The following is an 18,415-nucleotide window of genomic DNA, read 5'->3' as shown; positions in this document are numbered from 1 at the left end:
TAAATGTATTGCAAAGCTATGGTAACCAAAACAATATGCTATGGCATAAAATCAGACATAAATCACTGAAACAGAATGGAGACCCCAGAAATAAGAACATACGTTTACAGTCAGTTGATTTTTGACAAAGATGCCAAGAACACACAATGGGGGAAAGATGGTCTCTTCAATAAATGGTTATGGGAAAACTCAATATCCACATGCAGAAGAATGAAATTGAATCCTTATGGCACTATGTACAAAAATTAACTTGAAATAGAGTAAGTGCTTAAAACAACTAGAAGAAAACATAGGGGAAAACCTTTTGTCATTTTTTTGTCATTGGTCTTGGCAATGATTTTTTGGATATGACACAAAAACACAGGCAACAAAAGCAAACAGGAAAATTAGATTGCATCAAACTAAAAATCTTATGCAAAGCAAGGAAAACAATCAGTAAAATGAAAGGCAACCTATGGAATGAGAGAAAATATTTGCAAACCATATATTCAATAAGGAATATTCAAAATATCTAAAACAAATATTTCAATATCTCAAAAACAAGTAACACAATGAAAACTGAACTCAGGAACTGAAAAGATACTTTTCTTTTTTACCATTTCAACTTTTAAGTTAGATACAAGGGGTACATGTACAGGTTTGTTAGATGGATATTTTGTGTGATGCGGAGGTTTGGGGTATAGATCCCATTAGGCAGATAGTAAGCATAGTGCTCAGTAGGTCATTTTTCCACCCATATCCCCCACCACCCTCATCCCTCTAGTTGTCCACAGTGTTCCCTTATTTATGTCAATATGTACTCAACATTTAGCTTCCACTTATAAATCAGAACATGTGATATTTAGTTTCCTGTTCTTGCATTAATTGACTTAGCATATGGCCTCTAGCTGCACCCATGTTGCTGCAAGGACATGATTTCACTCTTTCTTATGGCTACCGTTTGTTGGCTGCCTGTATGTCTCCTTTTAAGTAGTGTTTGCTCGTATCCTTTGCCAATTTTTAACAGGGTTATTTGCTTTTTGCTGGTTGATTTGTTTAAGTTCCTTATAGATTCTGGGTATTAGACCTTTTCTGAATGCATAGTTTGTGAATATTTTCTCCCATTATGTAGGCTCCCTGTTTATTGATAGTTTCTCTAGCTGTGCTGAAGCTCTTTAGTTTAATTAGTTCCCACTTGTCATTTTTTGGTTTTGTTGTAAGTGCTTTTGGGGACTTAGCAAAAAATTATTTGTCAAGGCCGATGTCAAGAAGAGTATTTCCTAGGTCTTCTTCTAGGACTTTTATAGTTTGAGGTTTTACATTCAAATATTTCATCCATCTTGAGTTAATTTTTATATGGTGAAAAGTAAGAGTCCAGTTTCATTCTTCTGCATATGGCTAGACAGTTATCCCAGCACCATTTATTGAATAAGGAGTCCTTTCACCGTTACTTGTTTTTGTCAGCCTTGTGAAAGGTCAGATGGTTTTAGGTGTGTGGCTTTCTTTCTGAGTTTTGAGAACTGAATAGACATTTTTCTAAAGAAGACATACAAATGGCCAACTGTTATATGAAGAAGTGTTCAATATCACTAATCATCACGGAAATACAAATCAAAACCGCATTGAGATATCACCTCATACCTGTTAGAATGGCAATTATCACAAAAGATAAGAAGTATAAGGATGTGAAGAAAAGAGAACACTTGTACACGTTAGTGAAAATGTAAATTGGTACAGCCATTACAGAAAATAGAATGTAAGTTCCTCAAAAAGTTAAAACTACACTACCATAAGTTCCAGCAATGCCATTTCTATCTATATCCAAATGAAATGAAATCAGTATCTTAAAGAGATATCTGTGCCTTATCTCTTCTCCATGTTCATTTTAGCATAATTAACAATAGCCAAGATGTAGAATCAACATAGGTGCCCATCAACAAATAAATGGATAAAGCAAGTGTAGACTATTATTATTTAATGAAATGTTATTCAGCCTTAAAAAAGAAATAAATTCTGCCATTTGTGACAACATGTATGAACCTAGAGACATTTTGCTGAGTGAAATAAGTCAGAAACAGAAAGATAAATGCTGCATGATATCACTTATATATAGAATCTAAAATAGTCAAATTCTTAAAAGCAGAGAGTATAATGATGGTTGCTAGGGCCTGGGGAGATGAGGGAAATGGGGAAATGTTGGGTACTGTGATGGTTAATAGTGAGTGTCAACTTGATTGGCTTGAAGGATGCAAAGTATTGATCCTGGATGTGTCTGTGAAGGTGTTACCAAAGGAGATTAACATTTGAGTCAGTGGGATGAGGAAGGCAGAACCACTCTTAATCTGTGTAGGCAGCATCTAATCTGCTTCCAGTGAATATAAAGCAGGTAGAAAAATGTGAAAAGATGAGACTGGCTGAGCCTCCCAGCCTACATCTTCCTTCCATGCTGGATGCTTCCTGCCCTCTAACATTGGTCTCTGAGTTCTTCAGTTTTGGAACTCGGACTGGCTCCCCTTGCTCCTCAGCTTGCAGACAGCCTATTGTTGGACCTTGTGATCATGTGGCTTAATGTTTAATAAACTACTATACACACACACACACACACACACACACGCACACACACATATATATACATATATATGTTATATATCACTATCTCACCCATTAATTCTGTCCCTCTAGAGTACCCTAATGAATAAATACATCTTTTGGTACCAGGAGTGGTTCTAGAGGAACAGAATATTAAGGATGAAGTTCTTTCATTGGTTTTGGGGTTTCTGGAGTTGGCTGCCTAATATTATTAGACCCAAAAATGCTCATGTCTCTGCTTCTAATAGTATGGAGAACCCTGAGAGTCCTTGGGATTAACTGTTTAGAGAGTTATGCAAAATAAACGCATTTGACACTCCTGATTCACCACCTGTGAGAGGCAATGAGTTTAGCAACTCTATATATAATACCTTTGACCATATGTGATCCATATGTGGTCTATATGTGAACTAAGGAACATAGTAAAGCTGGATAGCTGCTCCTAAGTTCAGTGGAGAAAGTAAGGAAAGAAAACTAACTCCCGGCTTCTGAAGCAGATACTGAGCCTGAAATCTGCTAAGATTGCCCTGAGTGAGAGTCTTACCTCCTGTAGAGAGAGAGAACTGAAATAGTGAGAGTCTTATCTCCTATATATAGAGAGAGCTGAAAAGCTCTTATCATGTGAGTGGCTGACCTACAAAGAAAGATGCATGCAGAGTGTCACCAGGTGTCTACTGTTAAAGTGAGGGCATTGATTGGAAAAGAATGGGACCCTGCCACTTAGAATGGGAATGCCTGAGAGGACCCTCCTGAAGCTGGGGACACTGAGTTTGCAAACTCTGATGAACATATTTTGGCAGAAAAAACAGCTTCCCCATCTCCAGTAGTGACAACATCCCCTCCCGACCCATACTGCCATCAGCCTTTCCCCACTTGTCTGAGGAAATAAACCCTGCGCTGTCTGAGGCAAGAGTGATGGCCTCCTCTGAGAAAGTTGCCAGGCAAGATAATGTTGATTCTCCTCAGGAGCCACCCCAAACACCCGTGTTTGCTTCTAGACCTATAACTAGGCTACAGTCCCAGCAGGCTGCTAGAGGTGAGGTTGAGAGTATGACCCAAGAGGAGGTGTGCTACACTCGAAAGGAACTGCTTGAGTTTTTTAATTTATATAAGCAAAAATCTGGAGAACAGACATGAGAACGGATATTAAGGGCATGGGATAATTGTGGAAGGAAGGAACATATTGTTGGATCAGGCTGAATTTACTGATTTGGGCCTACTAAGTAGGGACTCTGCATTTAATGTGTCAGCTCATGAAGTTACAAAAGGTTCTAATAATTTATTTGCTGGGTTAACTGAAAGATAGATTAAAATATGACCCACTGAGCTAGCTGGAAATACCTGATCTCCCTTGGTTTAATGTAGAGGAAGGGATCCTAAGACTTAGGGAGATTGGATGATGGAGTGGATTAGTCACTTTAGACCTACTCCTCCCAGCTGGGAGGGTTCAGGAGATATACTCTTAACCAATGCCTTTTGAAATAGATTTGTGAGGGCAGCACCTGTATCTTTCAAGGCCCCTGTAATTGCTCTTCTCTGTATATCAGATCTAATGGTGGGAACCACAGTCACTCAACTACAAAATTTAAATACAATGAGAATAATTGGATCACGAGATGTCAGGGACCAAATGGCGGCACTCAATCATCAAAGAAAAGGTAGACATAGATACCATAATGGACACCAGAGGCAAAGTGACAATCAGAATAGTCTGACTCATGTAGTGCTTTGGCATTGGCTAATTAATTACAATGTTCCTAGAAGTGAAATTGATAGGGAGCCTGCTGTATCCCTACTTAAGTTGTATAAGCAGAAAATTTCTAGGTCAAATGGATGAAAGACTAAATTGAATTATAAAAACAGAGAATCATGGCCCCTCAATTAATTTCTAGACTTGAGCCAGTTTGTACACCTAGAACCCCTTGAATGAAGGGGAAGTTGGGTCCCCTTGAGGAAGGACTCCACTACACTACCAACAATTTATGTTGTTAGTCTTTCTCCCATTCTTCCCCAAGGAGACCTCGCAGCCTTTTACCAGGGTAATTGTGCACTGGGGAAAGGGAAATGATCTGACATTTTAGGGAGTACTGGACACTGGATCTGAGCTGACATTCATTCCAGGGGACCCTAAATGTCATTGTGGTCCTCCAGTTAAAGTAGGTGCTTATGGAGGTCAGGTAATTAATGAAGTTTTAGCTCAGGTCCAACTTACAGTGGGCCCAGTGTGTCCCCAGACTCATCTTGTGGTTTTTACCGCAGTGCCAGAATGCATAATTGGCACAGATATCCTTAGCAGTTGACAAAACCCCCACATTGGCTCCCTGACTGGTACAGTGAGGACTATTATGGTGAGATAGGCTGAATGGAAGCTATTAGAGCTGCCTCTACCTAGAAAAATAGTAACTCAGAAACAATATCCCATCACTGAAGGGATTGTGGAGATTAGTGCCACCACCAAGGACTTGAAAGGCACAGGGATGGTGATTCTCACCACATATCATTCAACTCTCCCATTTGGCCTGTGCAGAAAAGAGATGGATCATGGAGTATAACAGTGGATTATCATAAGCTTAACCAAGTGGTGACTCCAATTGCAGCTGCTGTACCCGATATGGTTTATTGCTTGAGCAAATTAACACATCTCCTGGTAGCTGGTATGCAGCCACTAACTTGGCAAATGCCTTTTTCTCCATTCCTGTCCGTAAGGCCCACCAGAAGCAATTTGCCTCCCACTGGCAAGGCCAGCAATATACATTTACTGTCCTACCTCAGGTGTTTATCAACTCTCCAGCTTTGTGTCATAATCTTATTCGGAGAAAACTTGATCACTTTTCGTTTCCACAAGATGTCACACTGGTCCATTACATTGATGATATTGTGCTGATTGGATCCAGTGAGCAAGAAGTAGCAAACACACTGGACTTAGTGCTGAGACATTTGTGTGCCAGAGGATGGGAAATAAATCTGACTAAAATTCAGGGGCCTTCTACCTCAATGAAATTTCTAGGGGTCCAGTGGTCTGGGGCCTGTTGAGATATTCTTTCTAAGGTGAAGGATAAGTTGCTGCATTTGGCCTCTCCTACAACCAAGAGAAAACCAAGAAAGATGCACAATGCCTAGTGGGTCTATTTGGATTTTGGAGACAACACATTCCTCATGTGGTGTGTGTTATTCTGGCCCATTTCTCGAGTGACCCGAAAGGCTGCCAGTTTTGAATGGGGTCCAAAACAGGAGAAGACTGCAACAGGTCCAGGCTGCTGTGCAAGCTGCTCTGGCACTTGGGCCATCTGACGCAGCTGATCCCATGGTGCTTGAGGTCTCAGTGGCAAATAGAGATGCTGTTTGGAGTCTTTGCAGGCCCCCCATAGGCGAATCATAGTGGAGGCCTCTAGGATTTTGAAGCAAGGCCCTGCCATCTTTTGCAGATAATTACTCTACTTTTGAGTGACAGTTCTTGGCCTCTTACTGGGCTCTCGTGGAAACTGAACGTTTGACTATGGATCATCAAGTCACCATGTGATCTGAACTGCCTGTCATGAACTGGGTGCTTTCTGACTCATCTAGCCATAAAGAGGGTCGTGCACAGCAGCATTCCATCATCAAATGGAAGTGGTATATATGTGATCAGGTTCGAGCAGGTCCTGAAGGCACAAGTAAGTTACATGAGGAAGTGGCTCAAATGCCCATGGTCTCCACTCCTGTCACCCTGCCTTCTCTCCCCCAGCCTGCACTGATTGCCTTATGGGGAGTTCCCTGTGATCAGTTGACAGGGGAAGAGAAGACTAGGGCCTGGTTCACAGATGGTTCTGCATGATATGCAGGCACCACCCAAAAGTGAACAACTGCAGCACTACAGCTCCTTTCTAGGACACCTGTGAAGGACAGTGGTGAAGGGAAATCTTCCCAGTGGGCAGAACTTCAAGCAATGCAACTGGTTGTGCACTTTGCATAGAAAGAGAAATGGGCAAATGTGTGATTATATACTGATTCATGGGCTGTAGCAAATGGTTTGGCTGGATGATCAGGGACTTGGAAGAAGCATGATTGGAAAATTGGCGACAAAGAAATTTGGGGAAGAGGTATGTGAATCAACCTCTCTGAGTGGTCAAAAACTGTGAAGTGCTCACCAATGGGTGACCTCAGCAGAGGAGGATTTTAATAATCAAGTGGATGGGATGACCTGTTCTGTGGATAACACTCAGCCTCTTTCCCCAGACACTCCTGTCATCACCTAATGGGCCCATGAACAAAGTGGCCATGGTGACAGGGACAGAGGTTGCACATGGGCTCAGCAACAAGAATTTCCACTTACCAAGGCTGACCTGGCTATGGCCCTATGGCCAGTGCTGAGTGCCTGATTTGCCAGCAGCAGAGACCAACATTGAGTCCTTGATATGGCACCATTTCTCAGGGTGATCAGCCAGCTACCTAGTGGCAGCTTGATTATATTAGACCTCTTCCATCATAGAAAGGGCAGAGGTTTATCCTCTTTGGAAGAGACACTTACTCCAGGGATGGGTTTGCCTATACTGCACGCAATGCTTCTGCCAAGACTACCACCCATGGACTCACGGAATGCTTTATTCACTGTCACAGGATCCCACACAGCATTGCCTCTGACCAAGACACTCACTTTATGGCTAAAGAAGTGTGGCAGTGGGCTCATGCTCATGGAATTCACTGGTCTTACCATGTTTCTCATCATCCTGGAGCAGCTAGACTGATAGAATGGTGAAATGCCCTTTTAAAGTTACAATTACAGTGCTAACTAGTTGACAGTACTTTGCAGGGCTTGGGAAAAGTTCTCCAGGAGGCCATGTATGCTCTGAATCAGCGCCCAGTATATGGTACTCTTTCTTCCTTGGCCAGGATTCACGGGCCCAGGAATCACAGGCCCAGGAATCAAGGGGTGGAAGTGGAAGTGGCATCACTCACCATCACCCCTAGTGATGGTGCAAAATTTTTGCTTCCCGTTACCACATTACATTCTGACGGCCTAGAGTCTTAGTTCCAGGGGGAGGAATGCTGCCACCAGGAGACACAACAATGATTCTTAACTGGAAGTTAAGATTGCCACCTGGACATTTTGGGCTCCTCCTACCTTTAAGTCAACAGGATAAGAAGGGAGTTACAGTGCTGACTGGGGTGATTGACCTGGACTATCAAGATGAAATCAGTCTACTACTCTACAACACAAGGCATTACAGTGTCTCTTAGCATTACCATGCCCTGTGATGAAGGTCAAAGGGAAACTACAATGGCCCAATCCAGGCAGGGCTACAAATGGCCCAGACCCTTCAGGAATGAAGGTTTGGGTCACTCCACCAGGAAAAAAACCATGACCTGCTGAGGTGCTTGCTAAAGACAAAGGGAATACAGAATGGGTAGTAGAAGAAGGTAGTCATCAATACCAGCTACGACCACGTAACCAACTGCAGAAACAAAGACTGTAATTGTCATGAGTATTTCTTCCTTCTTTTGTTAAAAACATGTTTGTGCATGTATACACTTGTACTAAGGAAAATCTTCATTTTATTATTTTTTCTTTATCATGTGACATAAGACTTTTTGAATTTGTATCAGCATTTTAGTATTGTTAACTTTATGTAATAGCATTTGGTCTGGGGATTGGTACATTTCCAGTTGTACGAAGGATAGTTGTATTATGTTAGGCATAATTATGACCTTATTATTGTCCTTACTTGAAGATTATGTATGATCTCAGGAGATGTGTATGGGTTCAAGTTGACTAGGAGTGGACTTGTGATGGTTAATTCTGAGCATCAACTTGATTGGATTGAAGGATACAAAGTACCGGTCCTGGGTATGTCTGTGAGGGTGTTGCCAAAGGAGGTTAACATTTGAGTCAATGGGCTGGGGAAGTCAGACCCACCCTTAATCTGTGTGGGCACCATCTTATCAGCTGCCAGCAAATATAAAACAGCCAGAGAAATGTAAAAAGACTAGACCAGCTTAGCCTCCTAGCCTACACCTTTCTCCCATGCTAGATGCTTCTTGTCCTTGAACATCAGACTCCAAGTTCTTCAGTTTTGGAACTTGAACTGGCTCTCCTTGCTCCTCAGCTTGCACATGGGCTGTTGTGGGAACTTGTGATCATGTGAATTAATACTTAATAAATGCCCTTTATATACATATACATATATATAACAAGATATATATAACACATGTGTGTACATATACATATATGTATATACATATATGTATATAATATATGTTATATAACATATAATGTACATACATAACAAGATATATATACATTATGTAATATATATAACATTATATATACATATATATAATAAGATATATATATACATATACATATCTATTAGTATATATATCTATTAGTTCTGTCCCTCCTGAGAACCCTGACTAATATGGTACAAAAGTTCAGTTATATGAGATGTATAAGTCCTGAATATCTGATGTAAGCAAGGTAACTATAATTAACACTGAATTATATAATTGAAATTTGCTAAGAAAGTTGATTATAAGTTTTCTTACCACAAAAAAGTAACTATGTGAGATGATGCATATGCTTAATAACTTGATTTCAGTAATCATTCCACAAAGTTTTTGTGTATCAAAACACTATCTTCTACACTTTAAGTGCACGTAACTCTTATTTGTCAAATATATATCAATAAATCTGGGAAAAATTTTAAGTACTTCATGCAGAAATATAAAAAGGGAAAAAAAGTTGCAACACAGCTGTATAAGAAAATGTTATCAAGCTTCACGAAGAAGGGTTTTGTATATTTTGTTCATTGCCTTATGCTTGTCACCTGATAAGTAGTAGATGCTCAACAACTACTTGTTAAATGAATTTATGAAGGATAGAAGGTACTGCAGTCACTAAAACTAATACTACTAGGTAATATGTCTATTAAAAAGGGATTACAATACGTTTTTACATTTAAAAGCAAATTAAAAAATAGTGTTTATAATGTGATCACAATTTTCTCCTCTCAATTTTATCATTCTCCACTTAAAAGAGCATGACTTACAGTTGAACAATGCATTTATTTCTTAAAAATCAGCATACAAAACATTTAGAAGCTAATAGAATACTATAACTAGAAGTCTTCGAATCTGGCAGTAGAAAGAATAAGGCAGCATACTTGCTGAAAAGATTTTAACTCAATTTTTAAATTCTAGAAATCACTTATTTGATGAAGACTCTTCAAGATTCCTAATCAATTGCAAGCACATTTTTAAAAATTAAAAAATTCCAGAACACTTTTACATAACAATTCAAATCTGAAAAATCTCCCCAATGAAATAACCTGCCATTGTAATTAATTTCTTTATGTAAACTTTTTGATTGACTGTCTTATCAAGAAAAGAGCTTTCTAAAGACCATTGCTGTCCCCAGTCTACCAATGTTTGCCTTCAAAAATAGAACTCAGAAACGTAAGCTCTGGGATTATAAGTTTGGATAAGGGACCCCACTCTACTTCTCCTGTGCTTCTCCATTTTTCTTTGTAGCAATGGAAGGTAAGGGTAAAAAACTGTTTGGGTTCATGAAGATTCCCAACAGAAAAAATTTATTTTTAAGATTCCTAATAAGCCACACCAGACCCTTGATTTTAGCCCCAAAGTCCTCTGATCCACTAAATGCTTATAAACCATCATTGTTCATGTACCTCAAATAAACAAAGACTTTATACTTAATTTCATAAGTAAGATTTGGATTGACTGCTTACACTACTATTAGTTTTAATAAACCAACTAGTAATGTGTACTACATTCCAGTAGTATATAAAGAGCTAGAGAAAATCTAAATAAACCAGCGTGTTATTTATTATATAAGAGGACAGATGTTTTTTCCTAAGAGGAAATACAAGATTAAGGAATATACACTTTTTTTTTTCTTTTCTTTTCTTTTCTTTTTTTTTTGAGACTGAGTTTTGCTCCTGTTGCCCAGGCTGGAGTGCAATGGCACTATCTCGGCTCACCACAACGTCCGCCTCCCGGGTTCAAGCGATTCTCCTGCTTCAGCCTCCTGAGTAGCTGGGATTACAGGCATGTGCCACCACGCTCGGCTAATTTTATATTTTTAATAGAGATGGGGTTTCTCCATGTTGGTCAGTCTGGTCTCGAACTCCCGACCTCAGGTGATCCGCCCTCCTCGGCCTCCCAAAGTGCTGGGATTACAGGTGTGAGCCACCGCACCTGGTCGGAAGGTATATAAATACTTAAGGCACAAAAAGTTGAGGAAGATCAAGCAGTATATATTCTTAAATACCTCTACAGATTAGGAGATAAAATCACCTTCTGTGAGTTAAAAGGCAGAGCTGGAGTTAAGGACTTTAGGAGGGAGCAAAAAATTTTACAATAGTGGAAATATACCGGAGTCCAACAGAAATGTATGCCAGAATTATTGAGTAGCACTGAAGACCCATTTGAGTTTGATAGCAGGACTCTGAAGAGACAAATCAGCATGGCTTGGTTATTTCTCAACCAATGTTTAGGAGCCTAGAAAGGAAATCAAGGAATGTATTTGGGGTAAGTTAATCAGGCTTATGCTTTCACAAAAAGACCTCACAAGATTAAGCAGGGAAAAGATCAGTAATTTCTGAGGAGGATATCATCAGCCTAGTTTTAGGTTAGGAGTAGATTCAAGGTTTAACAGAACACAGCCAGGAAATTGGGAGAACATAATTGGATAATAAACTGCCACTTTGGTAGGAATAAGAAAGTTGGTGGACAGTAAATAGGTTGTGGTTGACATTACAAAGGTTATGGTTTAAAATTCTGAAGAAGAGTTTTAGTGATGCTCAGCCCCAGGGTATCATCATGGAAGGCTTATTTTGATTAAATGGTCAGCAGGTTAGTAGAGGGTGGGGATATGGATGTAAGAGTGAGATAGAGAAAGGGACATTAACGTGAATGTTGACTCACCCAGGATAGTGATGAGGCAGAACCTGACATTCTAAGCAACATATCATATTTAATTCATCTAGACTTTGGCTTTTGTCCTTAAGATGTGGCAGAATAACGTTCATGACAATGAGGATGAGAAAAGGCAATATAAATGTAGACTACAAAAGGGAAGGAGTTTTATTCATGGTGGGGGCAGAAAATACATATTCTTTGGTAGTGAAGAGCAAAAACTTCTTCCATAAAAGTTCAAAGTTGCCTGGCCTAATATTAAAATTAATAAGTCCAAAACCAAGAAAATAAATAGTAGCTGTTAAGACTTTTTTTTTTATTTTTGCTTTACTTTTAGTCTCTGCTTCTCTTTCCATGGTCTAATAAAATGCTATTAAAGTAATGTCATTACCCAACTTAGATAAAAAATAGAAAACTATCTACAATGCTGTCCAAAATGATAATAACTAAAATTTGCAATTATAAGAGTTTTAGGGAATTGGTATTATTCCTGGAGCATTAGTTAGACATTGAGGGAGTTCCCTGGTTAACTCCTACATTTTAGATCTTAGCTCAAACATTTTTTTCTCAGAGAAGTCTTTTCTGAAATTCCCACCGCCAATATTTTTTCCTAGTAGTCATCACTGTTGTTCTATTACATTGTTTGAACTTCGATGAATGTGTCCCCCATCCACATGAATACACTATAGACTGTAAATTCCATAAAGCAATGACTGTGAATCCTTTATTCTGTATAGGCTCAATATCTGATAGATTGCCCACCACAACGAACTGTTTTTTGAGTGAATTACTGAATTGCATGTGTCTAAATTTCCTTAGGATTCCAAACCAGGCAGTATTCCAAAGTTTCAACATTCAGTTTTAGTGCATGAGTTACATAGGATCTCAAACATGCAATCATTGAATGAGTCAAAAGATCAAATGAGATTCATTGAAATCAGAAACTTATCTGTGTGAGGTGTAAAATTATTTAGTAATGTATTAAAATTATGAATGTAGCTTTATGATGATGGTATTATTGTACAAATTAAGGGAAGGACTCAAGATGCACCCCAGGTCTAAATCCTACTTCATAGATTACTATCAGAACCTACTAGGTCCCTCTAAAATCAATGTGCATCCACCAGGCATATATTCGGTCCCTGCCCTATTTCCCCTCCCCTAGTTTTGGCAAAACTGATGCAAAATCTTAAACTGCTAAATAAACCCAGCAGTCAGGTAGCCAATAGATATGCTTCCTAATTATAAGCATTTAATTAGTCATCTTTGGTCTGAATCTAAGGTGGAATATTTGAACTAGGATAAATGAGGAGCAGATGATAGGGGAGGCAGCGGGGAGCTGTTTTGGGATGATACTTCTTGAATTAGCAAATCATTACATGGTAGACATCTTTGACTTGAGCAATTCAACAAATATAATAAAGAAATAACAGTAAGCATATAGAGCACCTGACTACTACTGAACTTTTAATTGGGTGCACACTCTCATCTTCAAACTGTTCAGTTGGATCTGCAATAATATTTCAAGACAAATATATTTTAATGTATACAAATGGAGTTCTAAAGTAAATTACATTAATAACTTTGCAACTTAATGCTTTTTCTCATCTTTCTCTACAGTAACTTGCTAAGATCGTAAAGGAATATATTTATTATTTTTATCATAAAATAATTTAGATTGCTAAATTCTATGCTAAGTCTGAATTAACAGTCATTTTGGCTTTAAAATGCCACTGTAAACTTAATTACATTAATTATACATATATGTTTACTTACATAGAAATTAGTCACCCCTTGACTGCTGACATTTGAATCTACTTTTTCATAATCGTCTCTTACTAAGTATATCAATGATAATATCTAATTAATTTACAATCTACCCTGCTAAGGCAAACTGAAAATTCTTTAGGGTAAAAGGGATATATCCGGTTCACTGGTATTGTGTTCACTATTAACGTCATTGTGGCCATTTTTTTCTTAAACATTGAACTTATTCAACTGTGATCAGAAATTATGCCCCAAATGATTTCAATTATTTGAAATTTGTTCAACTTACATTATGATCTAAATTTTGCTAAGCATTTATGTGCCTTAGAAGGAAAGTGAATTCTGTTATTTGTGGCTAAGTGCTTTCCACAGCTTTGTTAAGTTAGCTTGATAATTTTGTTTTCAGATCTTCTATATCTTTTTTGGTCTTTTGGATAAATATATTTTAAAATCAAAATCATGTCTGAGTTTTGGTGAAGCAATATAAGAAGCTTGAAAGTCATCACTCTGTCCTGAACACAGGTAAAAGCTGAATAAATCAAAATGTCAACAACTCTTATTAGATCCTAAGAGAAGTGAGATCATAGAGCAAACTGCTACACCCCAACTGGAAAGACCAACGGGAGAATAAAGAGAATCACAGAGCTCATCAAATCAGAAACTCATGAGCAGCAACCTCCATGAAAACCAGTGCCAGGGTAGGAAAACCTAAACTGTAGTTGATAAGTAATTGCTGGAGTCTCAATGCAGACAAGTATGAGAATTTAAAACATCCAGGGGACCCAGTCATCAAGGCCCCAACACTTTTGTGAGTTCTACCTCCTGGAATTCTACCGTGTTCTCACAGTGAATATCATAGAAAAACATCATCATACTTTGAGAAGAGGAAAGGAAAAATGAATCATTTTTAAGTATACCCTTCAAGAAAGATGAAGAGCATTCCCTTCTTCCTAACAAGATCTGCCCTCAGTAGAAACCATTTAACCAGAGCCTAACCTGCTGCTATTTCCCACAATCTAACAGACCCGGGGAAAGGAAAATACCCAGCTCCAGCCCGCTTTAGCTATCCCATGCCACACAAAGTGGTTGAGGAATGAGAAGGACATGTGAAGTTCACAATCCAGAGATACTGGCTCACCAAAAGACTAAGACCTAAACATAGGTCTATACAACGTTTTTCTCTCCCCCCACATTTTACCACCACGTTACTAAAAGCCGAGTATAACAGTTCATTTTACCTATTACATCCTTTCTGACTGTCAAGAAAAAATTACAAGACATACTAGAAGCAAAAAACACAAGCTGAAGAGTCAGAGCAAGCATCAAAGCCAAAATCAGATATGGCAGGGCCATTGGCATTATCAGATCAGGAATTTAAAACCACTATGATTAATATGGTGACGTTCTAATGGATAAAGTGGACAGCATACAAGAACAGACAAGTAATCTATGGAGAGAGATGGAAATCCTAAGAAAGAACCAAAATGAAATACTAAAGATTAAAAAAACTGTAATAGAAATGAAGAATGCCTTTGATGAGCTTATTATCAGGTTGGTAAAAAAGTAATTATGATTTTTGCCATTACTTTCAATTTCAGGAAGATGGTAAAAAGCACACAAGCAAATATTTCATTAATTAATTTGAAACTTGAATGTTCTTAGCATATACTATACTTTTCAATACACTCATGCTGCAAAAAGTCATCATAATGAGATGCCACACAGGCTTGTGTAAATGTTGGGAAAGTGTAAGATCATTTCTCTACAGTAATATACCTCACAAGGAGCTTATTACAATTATACTTCTCTATGGTTTTTCATTTCTAAGGTATTTCAGTGCCTAAACTGAACTTAGAAATTTGAAAACAGCCCAACTGAAGATGGGTATATGCAGGCATCAGGAACAGAGATTTGGTCAAATCTTTTGAAAAATTATTTAACTTCCCAGGTTAGGGGAGGTCAGTTCAACACTGGTGGGTAAAGAAATCTGTGAAGGGCCAGAAACTGAGAAGTCAAGTTTGGAACAGAGATGGTTGCATTATATTGCAATGAAATTAATATTTATTATTTCCATTTTACTTAAGATAAAGCTTTCTAAATGAACATGAGGTTATAATCTCTAAGAAAACCAGATCTAATTGCCTCTCATTAAGATTGCAATCTTAAAGGTCTGATTTTTCTAAAAACACTGTTTATTCTTGGATTATAGCAGATTCATAAACAAACTCCTGTGTGTTGTTTGTTTCATCTTTTTATTGTTAGGTAGAATGCAGCATTTACTTGCATGAATCTTAACTCAGGCATTAAAGCTAAAGGGATTTAAACTAGAGGACATTTTGTTCTCTATAAACAGCAGGATGACTGTAACATTTCCACATTAAGGCAACAACAATGAAAATAAAAACAAATCACGACAATTTATATAAATTCTAGAATTCTGTTGTTTTATCCACCTAAAACCTATCTTACTTTTTGCATGAGAAAAGGAACAACAGAAGTTTTTTAAGGATTCACAAACCTTATCCTTGTATTTAGAACATGTTTGCATTTTTGTGGTGTTATGCCTTCTGAGAGGTAATAATATCATAATTTGGGGTCTTTGTGCTATCTTGCCTCAAGTTAGCACTTGAGTGGAAGAGCAAAGTTCAAAAGTTCACATAAACATACCAAACAAACGATTTGGAGAAAGGGAACACTCTTTTGAAGCACCCTCTGTGTTTAGTACATAAATACAAACAGTAGCATCACATTTTGTTCTTTGTCCTTAAGCTCATTGAAATTCAATTATGTTTCAGAATGGAAGAAAGTGAATAATAGGCTAGATGTGTCCTTAAACCAAATAAATTCCCTGAAAATAACTCAATTCTTCCTTGTTTTTATATCTTTTCTCCACCTGCTCCACCTGTGCCTCCAAGTGAAAGCAATTTTACGGTCAATAGTTGTTGTGGGGTTTGGATTTGTTTTTTTTTACCTCTCTCTTAGTCAAAAAGATGGTAAATCTTTCTTTGAGTGGGGCCAAACAATGGGGCCTAGAAGGAAGGACAACAGATAGTAGGACCAGAAAAACAATTTTAAGTGAAATGAGGGCTTTTATGTCACAACGTAGGTGGAACCTGCCTTTAAATTCTCTTCGAACTACTTCAAGGATGGGGACTGCTCTCATCTAGCCTTATGCAATACTTTATAAACTTATTTTTTAAGTTACAGTTTCAATGATTATTACTACCATAAGTGAATTCTGAGGTTGAAGTGTATTTTATGAGTCAAATGTCTAACCTAAGGGAAAAAAGACAAGAGTCGGAAATTTTAAATAGAAAATTTGAAATCAATGAGTGTAAGATGACTTATTCTATTTTTATTTTAACAGTTCAACTTTTCCTACAGACTAAGGAACAGCTAATGGCTTATATAATTCAACTCTGTTTTACAAAGTTAGCAAAAAGCTAACAGTTTTCTCTTTTGAGGTTAAGAATAATAATAACATTAATAGCTATATTTTACTGAAAGCTTATGATGTTAAACTCTTAAATGAGCTGGGTTAGTTTTCAGCCTATAAGGTAGATTCTAGTAATAACTATTTAGCCAAGGAAACCAAATCTCAAAGAAGTTAGGTAATTCTCCCAAGTTAGAAAGTGAAAAAGTCAAATTATAATGCAGGCTGACTTCCTCAAAAGCACACTTCACCTCTCTCCTGCACAGCCTCTAACACTAAGCCTATATTCTTCCTTTCTACTACCTCACCAAACCTGAAAATTTTCTTTTCATTCTTTAAACTTTATTTTAAATAGGAACCATCCCTTAGTCATTATAAAAATTCCAGGAAGTAAATTGGAAACTACTTTCTGATATTGCTGCTTTTCTATTACTAGCTTTGTTTACCTGTGCCTCCTACTCTTCTTTCTTTCAATGATGCACCTGAACACAATATTCACCATTGGCAAATCCACAAATATTTACTCATATGGCCTAAAAACATTAATTTAGCAGATATAATGTTCCAGGCTCTGTTGAATAAGTTAATAAAGAGATAGTTTAGTATGAGAGTGTGAAGGGGATTATGCATTTGGCCAGACCATCCCCTTGAAGGTAGTGGGAAACATTTAGAATATTTAGTAGGATAATGATATACTCGGATTTGGTGATAGAAAAATCACAAGGCTAGATGTTTGGAGAAGAGCTTAGAAAAGAGTGTGTGAGACTGAATGCAAGGATATCTGTAAAGAGGATTTTTGTTGTCCAATCTAGGCAAGAAATAATGAAGGTTGGATCTATCATGATATGAGAAATTGAGAGTAGGGTAGTTAAAAGTTCTCTATTGAAGAGAACCCAACTTGGGGAGAATCAGACTGAAATTGTGCACTAACAGCAAAAAGGAAAAATATCTAATACACTTGAGAATAAAAAGTCCCTCCATACAGCTCAGGGTGTCAACAGAGACAGAACCACATCAACCCTGGAGTTTTCATACATAGAAGGAACGCTGGGCTGGGAAGATTGCCTCACACCTGTAATCCCAGCACTTTGGGAGGCCAAGGTGGGTGAATCACTTGAGGTCAGGATTTCAAGACCAGCCTGGCCAATATGGTAAAACCCCATCTCTGCCAAAAATACAAAAATTCACGGGGCATGTGGTGTATGCCTATAATCCCTGCTACTCAGGAGGCTGAGGCAGGAGAATCACTTAAACCTGGGAGGTGAAAGTTACAGTGAGCCAAGATTGCACCACTGCATTCCAGCCTGGACAACACAGTGAGACTCGGTCTCAAAAAAAAAAGAAAAGAAAAGAAAAAGAAAGAAGGAAAGAGAGAAAGAAAGAGAGAGAGAAAGAAAGAGAGAGAGAGAAAGAAAGAAAGAAAGAAAGAAAGAAAGAAAGAAAGGAAGAAAGGAAGAAAGGAAGAAAGGAAGAAAGGAAGAAAGGAAGAAAGGAAGAAAGGAAGGAAGGAAGGAAGGAAAGAAAGAAAGACAGACAGGCAGAAAGGCAAGCTGGACAAAAAAGATGAAGTGATTGCAATCACCCGGAGTTAATTTATTTTTCAATGCAGAGATTTCACACATAAGAAGATGAAAAGTAAGATAAATAAGAGCCATTTATTGTTCTCCTACCTGCACTTCAATCTGGCAACTTGTGTTTTACTTATTTTCATACACTCCTGGCCAAATGAGGAAT

General features: G+C 38.0%; 1 pseudogene; it reads left to right on the top strand.

Moving 5' to 3' along the window:
- The first annotated feature begins 10,076 nt into the window (after window positions 1-10,076).
- LOC117066051 overlaps window positions 10,077-18,415 on the top strand; it is a 36,722-nt pseudogene continuing 28,383 nt past the window's right edge.

Source organism: Trachypithecus francoisi, unplaced genomic scaffold, assembly GCF_009764315.1.
Source record: "Trachypithecus francoisi isolate TF-2019V2 unplaced genomic scaffold, Tfra_2.0 Lachesis_group2, whole genome shotgun sequence".
Taxonomy (NCBI): Eukaryota; Metazoa; Chordata; class Mammalia; order Primates; family Cercopithecidae; genus Trachypithecus; species Trachypithecus francoisi.
This window is presented reverse-complemented; position numbering and strand designations above follow the sequence as displayed.